This window comes from Pseudoliparis swirei, chromosome 10, assembly GCF_029220125.1.
Source record: "Pseudoliparis swirei isolate HS2019 ecotype Mariana Trench chromosome 10, NWPU_hadal_v1, whole genome shotgun sequence".
Classification (NCBI taxonomy): Eukaryota; Metazoa; Chordata; class Actinopteri; order Perciformes; family Liparidae; genus Pseudoliparis; species Pseudoliparis swirei.
Window position 1 is genome coordinate 597,494 of NC_079397.1, and position 10,278 is coordinate 607,771.

Consider the following 10,278-nt stretch of genomic DNA (forward strand, 5'->3'; position numbering starts at 1 on the left):
CCTCCTAGTGTCCTGCTACCTTCTAGTGTCCTGCTACCTCCTAGTGTCCTGCTACCTCCTAGTGTCCTTCTACCTCCTAGTGTCCTGCTACCTTCTAGTGTCCTCCTACCTCCTAGTGTCCTGCTACCTTCTAGTGTCCTCCTACCTCCTAGTGTCCTGCTACCTCCTAGTGTCCTGCTACCTCCTAATGTCCTGCTACCTCCTAGTGTTCTGCTAACTCCTAGTGTCCTGCTACCTTCTAGTGTCCTCCTACCTCCTAGTGTCCTGCTAACTCCTAGTGTCCTGCTACCTCCTAGTGTCCTGCTACCTCCTAGTGTCCTGATACCTCCTAATGTCCTGCTACCTCCTAGTGTCCTGCTACCTCCTAGTGTCCTGCTACCTCCTAGTGTCCTGCTACCTTCTAGTGTCCTCCTACCTCCTAGTGTCCTGCTACCTCCTAGTGTCCTGCTACCTCCTATTGTCCTGCTACCTCCTAGTGTCCTGCTAACTCCTATTGTCCTGCTAACTCCTAGTGTCCTGCTACCTCCTAGTGTCCTGCTACCTCCTAGTGTCCTGCTACCTTCTAGTGTCCTCCTACCTCCTAGTGTCCTGCTACATCCTAGTGTCCTGCTACCTCCTACCTCCTAGTGTCCTGTTACCTCCTAGTGTCCTGCTACCTCCTAGTGTCCTGCTACCTCCTAATGTCCTGCTACCTCCTAGTGTCCTGCTACCTCCTAGTGTCCTGCTAACTCCTAGTGTCCTGCTACCTTCTAGTGTCCTACCTCCTAGTGTCCTGCTACCTCCTAGTGTCCTGCTACCTTCTAGTGTCCTCCTACCTCCTATTGTCCTGCTACCTCCTAGTGTCCTGCTACCTCCTAGTGTCCTGCTACCTTCTAGTGTCCTCCTACCTCCTAGTGTCCTGCTACATCCTAGTGTCCTGCTACCTCCTACCTCCTAGTGTCCTGTTACCTCCTAGTGTCCTGCTACCTCCTAGTGTCCTGCTACCTCCTAATGTCCTGCTACCTCCTAGTGTCCTGCTACCTCCTAGTGTCCTGCTAACTCCTAGTGTCCTGCTACCTTCTAGTGTCCTACCTCCTAGTGTCCTGCTACCTCCTAGTGTCCTGCTACCTTCTAGTGTCCTCCTACCTCCTATTGTCCTGCTACCTCCTAGTGTCCTGCTACCTCCTAGTGTCCTGCTACCTTCTAGTGTCCTCCTACCTCCTAGTGTCCTGCTACATCCTAGTGTCCTGCTACCTCCTACCTCCTAGTGTCCTGTTACCTCCTAGTGTCCTGCTACCTCCTAGTGTCCTGCTACCTCCTAATGTCCTGCTACCTCCTAGTGTCCTGCTACCTCCTAGTGTCCTGCTAACTCCTAGTGTCCTGCTACCTTCTAGTGTCCTACCTCCTAGTGTCCTGCTACCTCCTAGTGTCCTGCTACCTCCTAGAGTCCTCCTACCTCCTAGTGTCCTGCTAACTCCAAGTGTCCTCCTAACTCCTAGTGTCCGGCTACCTCCTAGTGTCCTGCTACCTTCTAGTGTCCTCCTACCTCCTAGTGTCCTACCTCCTAGTGTCCTGCTACCTCCTAGTGTGCTGCTAACTCCTAGTGTCCTGCTACCTCCTAGTGTCCTTCTACCTCCTAGTGTCCTGCTACCTCCTAGTGTCCTGCTACCTCCTAATGTCCTTCTACCTCCTAGTGTCCTGCTACCTCCTAGTGTCCTGCTACCTCCTACCTCCTAGTATCCTGCTACCTCCTAGTGTCCTGCTACCTTCTAGTGTCCTGCTACCTTCTAGTGTCCTCCTACCTCCTAGTGTCCTGCTAACTCCTAGTGTCCTGCTACCTCCTAGTGTCCTGCTACCTTCTAGTGTCCTCCTACCTCCTAGTGTCCTGCTAACTCCTAGTGTCCTGCTACCTCCTAGTGTCCTGCTACCTTCTAGTGTCCTCCTACCTCCTAGTGTCCTGCTACCTCCTAGTGTCCTGCTAACTCCTAGTGTCCTGCTACCTTCTAGTGTCCTCCTACCTCCTAGTGTCCTGCTACCTCCTAATGTCCTGCTTCCTCCTAGTGTCCTGCTACCTCCTAGTGTCCTGCTACCTCCTAATGTCCTTCTACCTCCTAGTGTCCTGCTACCTCCTAGTGTCCTGCTACCTCCTCGTGTCCTGCTACCTCCTAATGTCCTGCTACCTCCTAGTATCCTTCTACCTCCTAGTGTCCTGCTACCTCCTAGTGTCCTGCTACCTCCTCGTGTCCTGCTACCTCCTAGTGTCCTGCTAACTCCTAGTGTCCTAGTGTCCAGGAAGCGCTGTGCCAACGGCTGCTTGTTTCAGTAGTGGCGTTTTGCTTTTATTTTATTGTCTTTTTTTGCACTTTTCCTCTCTTTTTCTTTTTCTTTTCTTTCACGTTTGTCTTAGTTACGGTCGGACACTGGACCATAACTACTTTTTTTCGATAATTCTACTGTGGCTTTTGTTCACTTTGTCGTGAGTATCGGTGAGCCACAGCAAAACAATGACGGGGACCGTCGTCTACTCGCGTGCTCAGTTGATCGCTGTGCAGGCCGGCTCCTGCCTGGAGAAAGAACTGTGATCGCTGGAGCTACGGAGGGGCTCGCGGTTGCAGATCGGGTGTCAAGCGAGGGCTAAACGAGGAGATACAAACCCTCGGTACCGTCGATCATAACGGGAACGTGAGGTCTTTGGCGAATAAGACGGATGAGCTCGCCGCTGGTAATGACCGAGAGGATCTTCCGTGAGAGCAGTCTCTTGTGCTTCACTGAGACGTGGCTACACGCGGACTATCCGGATCACAGCGCGTCTTTGCCCGGCTTCAGGACTGTTCGGGCTGACAGAGACGCTACACAGATAAGATGAGGGGGCGGATCGCTGTTTATGTGAATGAACGGTGGTGCCATCCGGACCATGTGTGCGTGAAGGAGCGCTTCTGTAGCGAACATTGAACTGTTGGCCGTGGGGATGCGCCCGTACTATTTGCCGAGAGAGTTCACGTCCGCCATTGTGGTTGTCGTGTGCCGCCATCAGCGCTGAGGAAGCTGTGGACACCATCCACTCCACTGTGTCTGCTCTGCTGAATCATCAGCCTGGAGCCTTCATGGCTATCACTGGTGACTTTAACCACACCACATTGGATAAAGCTCTGCCAACCTTCCATCAATACATAGACTGCCCAACAAGGAACAATAAAACTCTGGACTTGCTGTATGCTAATACTAAGGCGCATACAGCGCCACTGCCCCCCCCTCGGCAGGTCTGATCATGACCTGGTCCGCTGACACCCAGGTATGTTCCTCTGGTGAAGAGGCTGCGGTGACCACCAGGACTGTGAGGTGGTCTCTGGAGGCTAACGACGCTCTACAGGACTGCTTCGAGTCAACGGACTGGGATGTGCTGTGTGGACCGCACGGGGAGGACATCAACAGGATGACCGACTGCATCACGGAATACATCAAGTTCTGTGAACACACCACCATCCCATCACGGACTGTGCGCTGCTTCCCCAACAACAAGCCCTGGATCACCAGGGACCTGAAGGCGCTTCTTAACATGAAGAAAGCTGCTTTCAGGTCTGGAGACAGGGATGAGCTGAGGAGAGCCCAGCGCAACCTAAAGGTGAAGCTCAGGGAGGGCAAGGACTCCAGGAGGAAGCTGGAGGCCAAACTCAGCTGAACAACACAAGGGAGGTGTGGTCTGGCATGAAGCAGATAACTGGCTTCAAGGTGGGAGGAGACAGCCAGGGGCTCCTGGAGAGGGCCAACGAGCTGAACTGTTTTTCAATAGGTTCAGTTCACAGCCCTCCCGTCCTCCACATCACACCTCCCAAACACCTCCTCCCCTCTGTCCCCCCTGCTGAGCTGCACATCCACCGAGCCCTCATAACAATGGGCTCCTCCACCCTCCCCCTCTCTCTGTGACGACTGACCAGGTGAGAAGACAGCTGGAGAAACTACACCAGCGCAGAGCTGAAGGTCCTGATGGCATCAGCCCCAGGGTCCTAAAGACCTGCGCCACCCAGCTGTCTGGTGTCCTGCAGCGCCTCTTCAACCTCAGCCTGAGGCTGGGGGAAGTCCCGGTGCTGTGGAAGACGTCGTGCCTGGTCCCTGTCCCAAAGAAGTCAGCACCATCTGGCCTCAACGACTACCGACCGGTCGCCCTCACCTCCCATGTGATGAAGGTGCTGGAGAGGCTGGTCTTCAAGATTCAAGATTCAAGATGTTTTATTTGTCACATACACACACAGGGTGTGCAGTGAAATGAAAGTGGCAATGCTCAGCAGGAATGTGCAAGGGCAACAAGTACACACTATTTACAAATAAAAAACAACACAATATTTACAGTAAGTGTGTGTGTGTGTGTGTGTGTGCCTAAGAGGGGCAGTTGTGTGGGTCTATGTGGGGGTCCTGGTGAGGTCGGAGTTCACAATCCTGATGGCCTGAGGAAAGAAACTCCGTCTCAGTCTCTCTGTTCTTGCAGCGTGACTACGGAGGCGCCTGCCTGACCGCAGCAGCTGAAACAGTCTGTTGTTGGGGTGGTGAGGATCCTTCATGATCCTGCCGGCTCTGGTTCTGGCTCTTGGCCCACCTCCGGCCGCAGGTGAAATCATCGTTGGACCCTCTGCAATTTGCTTACCAGCCTCATGTGGGAGTGGACGACGCCATCATCTACCTGCTGCAACGAGCTCAGTCGCACCTGGATGGAACCGGTGTCTCTGTGAGAGTCACTTTCTTTGACTTCTCCAGTGCATTTAACACCATCCAGCCACTGCTGCTGAGTGAGAAGCTGCGGGTGGTCGGTGTGGACGCGTCCACCATCTCCTGGATCACTGACTACCTCACAGGCAGACCACAGTTTGTCAGAATGGGGCGTGTGCTGTCTGGAACGGTGGTCAGTGATGTTGAGCCCCACAGGAACTGTTCTGTCTCCTTCCTCTTCACCCTGTACACCAGTGACTTCCAGTACAACACGGAGTCATGCCATCTGCAGAAGTACTCTGATGATTCTGCAGTGGTCGGTGTATTAGGGATGGACGGAGGAGGAGTACAGGGCAGTGGTGAGTGACTTTGTAAAGTGGGCGATGAGAACCACCTGCGGCTGAACGTGGCCAAGACCAGAGAGATGGTGGTGGACTTCAGGAGGAAGAGCTCCTCCCCTCTGAGTGTCCTGGGCGTGGGCGTGACATGGTGAGGAGGTACAAGTACCTGGGCGTCTCCATCGACAGCCGACTGAACTGGAAGGCCACATCAACGCTGTGTACAAGAAGGGATGAGTCGACTCTTTTCCTGAGAAAGCTTCGATCCTTCAACGTGTGCAGCAAGATGCTGGAGTTATTCTACCAGTCGGTTGTGGCCAGTGTGCTGCACTTTGCCATTGTCTGCTAGAGGAGCAGCATCGGAGCCGTGACACCAGCCGTCTTAACAAACTGGTTAGGAAGGCTGGCTCCATCATCGGCTGCCAGCTGGAGCACCTGGAACAGGTGGTGGAGAGGAGGTCGTTGAAGAAACTGGTGTCCATATTGGACAACCCGGACCACCCTCTCCACCACCTCCTACAGGGACAGAGGAGTACTTTCTCCAGACGTCTCCTCACGCTCCGCTGCCACAAGGACAGATACAGGAGAACATTCCTGCCGACGGCTATGAGGCTCTACAACAGTTCACCTCTTGCCAGATCACCCTAACCCTTCTTATATTTTGTGTTTTGTTTTTTTATTCTTGTGTGTTGCTGCTACTGACTCGACAAATTTCCCCTTGGGGATTAATAAAGTATATATCTATCTATCTAACTCCTAGTGTCCTGCTACCTCCTAGTGTCCTGCTACCTCCTAGTGTCCTGCTACCTCCTAGTGTCCTGCTACCTCCTAATGTCCTGCTACCTCCTAGTGTCCTTCTACCTCCTAGTGTCCTGCTACCTCCTAGTGTCCTGCTACCTCCTCGTGTCCTGCTACCTCCTAATGTCCTGCTACCTCCTAGTATCCTTCTACCTCCTAGTGTCCTGCTACCTCCTAGTGTCCTGCTACCTCCTAGTGTCCTGCTACCTCCTCGTGTCCTGCTACCTCCTAGTGTCCTGCTAACTCCTAGTGTCCTCCTACCTCCTAGTGTCCTGCTACATCCTAATGTCCTGCTACCTCCTAGTGTCCTGCTACCTCCTAGTGTCCTGCTACCTCCTACCTCCTAGTGTCCTGCTACCTCCTAGTGTCCTGCTACCTTCTAGTGTCCTGCTACCTTCTAGTGTCCTCCTACCTCCTAGTGTCCTGCTAACTCCTAGTGTCCTGATACCTCCTAGTGTCCTGCTACCTCCTAGTGTCCTGCTAACTCCTAGTGTCCTGCTACCTCCTAGTGTCCTGCTACCTTCTAGTGTCCTCCTACCTCCTAGTGTCCTGCTACCTCCTAGTGTCCTGCTACCTCCTAATGTCCTGCTACCTCCTAGTGTCCTGCTATCTCCTAGTGTCCTGCTACCTCCTAGTGTCCTCCTACCTCCTATTGTCCTGCTACCTCCTAGTGTCCTGCTACCTCCTATTGTCCTGCTACCTTCTAGTGTTCTCCTACCTCCTAGTGTCCTTCTAACTCCTAGTGTCCTGCTACCTCCTAGTGTCCTGCTACATTCTAGTGTCCTCCTACCTCCTAGTGTCCTGCTAACTCCGTGTCCTGCTACCTTCTAGTGTCCTCCTACCTCCTAGTGTCCTGCTACCTCCTAGTGTCCTCCTACCTCCTAGTGTCCTGCTACCTCCTAGTGTCCTGCTACCTCCTAGTGTCCTGCTATCTCCTAGTGTCCTGCTACCTCCTAGTGTCCTCCTACCTCCTAGTGTCCTGCTACCTTCTAGTGTCCTCCTACCTCCTAGTGTCCTGCTACCTCCTAGTGTCCTGCTACCTCCTAATGTCCTGCTACCTCCTAGTGTCCTGCTACCTCCTAGTGTCCTGCTAACTCCTAGTGTCCTGCTACCTCCTAATGTCCTGCTACCTCCTAGTGTCCTGCTACCTCCTAGTGTCCTGCTACCTTCTAGTGTCCTCCTACCTCCTAGTGTCCTGCTACCTCCTAGTGTCCTGCTAACTCCTAGTGTCCTGCTACCTTCTAGTGTCCTCCTACCTCCTAGTGTCCTGCTACCTCCTAATGTCCTGCTTCCTCCTAGTGTCCTGCTACCTCCTAGTGTCCTTCTACCTCCTAGTGTCCTGCTACCTCCTAGTGTCCTTCTACCTCCTAGTGTCCTGCTACCTCCTCGTGTCCTGCTACCTCCTAATGTCCTGCTACCTCCTAGTGTCCTGCTACCTCCTAGTGTCCTGCTACCTCCTAGTGTCCTGCTACCTCCTAGTGTCCTTCTATCGCCTAGTGTCCTGCTACCGCCTAGTGTCCTGCTACCTCCTAGTGTCCTGCTACCTCCTAATGTCCTTCTACCTCCTAGTGTCCTGCTACCTCCTAGTGTCCTGCTACCTCCTAGTGTCCTGCTAACTCCTAGTGTCCTGCTAACTCATAGTGTCCTGCTACCTCCTAGTGTCCTGCTACCTCCTAATGTCCTGCTACCTCCTAGTGTCCTGCTACCTCCTATTGTCCTGCTACCTCCTAGTGTCCTGCTAACTCCTATTGTCCTGCTAACTCCTAGTGTCCTGCTACCTCCTAGTGTCCTGCTACCTCCTAGTGTCCTGCTACCTCCTACCTCCTAGTGTCCTGCTACCTTCTAGTGTCCTCCTACCTCCTATTGTCCTGCTACCTCCTAGTGTCCTGCTACCTTCTAGTGTCCTCCTACCTCCTAGTGTCCTTCTAACTCCTAGTGTCCTGCTACCTCCTAGTGTCCTGCTACCTCCTAGTGTCCTTCTATCGCCTAGTGTCCTGCTACCTCCTAGTGTCCTGCTACCTCCTAGTGTCCTGCTAACTCCTAGTGTCCTGTTACCTCCTAGTGTCCTCCTACCTCCTAGTGTCCTTCTACCTCCTAGTGTCCTGCTACCTCCTAGTGTCCTGCTACCTCCTAGTGTCCTGCTAACTCCTAGTGTCCTGCTACCTCCTAGTATCCTTCTACCTCCTAGTGTCCTGCTACCTCCTAATGTCCTTCTACATCCTAGTGTCCTGCTACCTCCTAGTGTCCTGCTAACTCCTAGTGTCCTGCTACCTCCTAGTATCCTTCTACCTCCTAGTGTCCTGCTACCTCCTAATGTCCTTCTACCTCCTAGTGTCCTGCTACCTCCTAGTGTTCTGCTACCTCCTAGTGTCCTGCTACCTCCTAATGTCCTTCTACATCCTAGTGTCCTGCTACCTCCTAGTGTCCTTCTACCTCCTAGTGTCCTGCTACCTCCTAGTGTCCTGCTATGTCCTGCTACCTCCTAGTGTCCTGCTACCTCCTAGTGTCTTGCTACCTTCTAGTGTCCTGCTAACTCCTAGTGTCCTGCTACCTCCTAGTGTCCTGCTAACTCCTAGTGTCCTGCTACCTCCTAGTGTCCTGCTACCTCCTAGTGTCCTGCTACCTCCTAGTGTCTTGCTAATGTTGGTGTCTAGTCAGTAATCCTGAGCTAACGAGCTTAAGGAGGAGATCATGGTCTGCAGCGCCAACATTAGGATATATATGTGTAGTTATTAACAACACTTTGTTTTTATTGATGAAAAACATAATTAAATAATATTATGAAATTAAACCCAAATCATCATGACGCCCATATATTAAAGTTTTTAACGACAGAAAAGGTTTTGATCATATTTTAATAATTTATCAACAAACTTACAAACAGCTGATTTCAGTAACAGGTTTAATGTAACAACAAAACAGTTTGGAGACGTCATCAGGAGCTTTGCTGCAAACCAAAACAAATAGAGTTAAATAAAGTCTAATAAAGTAAAATGAAGTGAAGTCAGGCGTTTGACGTGTGTCTCACCAGCAGAGCTCGCCCCTTGGTTTCGATGGGCAGGAACAGGTTTGCCAGAGCGCATATCACACAGGCCATGGCAAAGGGGCTGAGAGCCAGAATCACCGACTGAGACATCAACACCTGAAGTACACACACGGACAGATATGGTGAAACACCTGAAAACTCACCTGAATGGTTCTCTGGAAAAAAACGGTACCCACCTGAGCGATGAACGGAGCGATCATTCCTCCAATCCGACTAAACGACGTACAGAAGCCCATCCCCAACGACCGAGCCACGGTGGGATACACCTGATCAATAAACACACCTGTTACCTGATCAATAAACTCACCTGTTACCAGATCAATAAACACACCTGTTACCTGATCAATAAACTCACCTGTTACCAGATCAATAAACACACCTGTTACCTGATCAATAAACTCACCTGTTACCTGATCAATAAACACACCTGTTACCTGATCAATAAACTCACCTATTACCTGATCAATAAACTCACCTGTTACCCGATCAATAAACACACCTGTTACCTGATCAATTAACACACCTGTTACCTGATCAATAAACACACCTGTTACCTGATCAATAAACTCACCTGTTACCTGATCAATAAACTCACCTGTTACCTGATCAATAAACACACCTGTTACCTGATCAATAAACACACCTGTTACCTGATCAATAAACACACCTGTTACCTGATCAATAAACTCACCTGTTACCTGATCAATAAACACACCTGTTACCTGATCAATAAACTCACCCGTTACCTGATCAATAAACTCACCTGTTACCTGATCAATAAACACACCTGTTACCTGATCAATAAACTCACACCTGTTACCTGATCAATAAACACACCTGTTACCTGATCAATAAACCCCTGTACTGATCAATGTTAACACACCACTGATCAATAGCTCACCTGTTACCTGATCAATAAACACACCTGTTACCTGATCAATAAACTCACCTGTTACCTGATCAATAAACTCACCTGTTACCTGATCAATAAACTCACCTATTATCTGATCAATAAACACACGTTACCTGATCAATAAACACACCTGTTACCTGATCAATAAACTCACCTATTATCTGATCAATAAACACACCTGTTACCTGATCAATAAACTCACCTATTACCTGATCAATAAACACACCTGTTACCTGATCAATAAACACACCTGTTACCTGATCAATAAACTCACCTATTACCTGATCAATAAACACACCTGTTACCTGATCAATAAACACACCTGTTACCTGATCAATAAACACACCTGTTACCTGATCAATAAACACACCTGTTACCTGATCAATAAACACACCTGTTACCTGATCAATAAACACACCTGTTACCTGATCAATAACCCTGTTACCTGATCAATAAACACACCTGTTACCTGACTAACAACCCTGACCTGACAATAAAAAGAG

General features: G+C 50.7%; 1 long non-coding RNA gene across 1 annotated transcript; it reads right to left on the bottom strand.

Moving 5' to 3' along the window:
• Positions 1-8,653: 8,653 nt before the first annotated feature.
• LOC130200544 (uncharacterized) lies at positions 8,654-9,368 on the bottom strand. The gene is made up of 3 exons (XR_008833031.1): positions 9,039-9,368; positions 8,845-8,958; positions 8,654-8,763 (listed from the first exon to the last, which is right to left on the bottom strand). It is a non-coding gene; the product is annotated as an uncharacterized LOC130200544 (long non-coding RNA).
• Between the last annotated feature and the right edge of the window lie 910 nt (positions 9,369-10,278).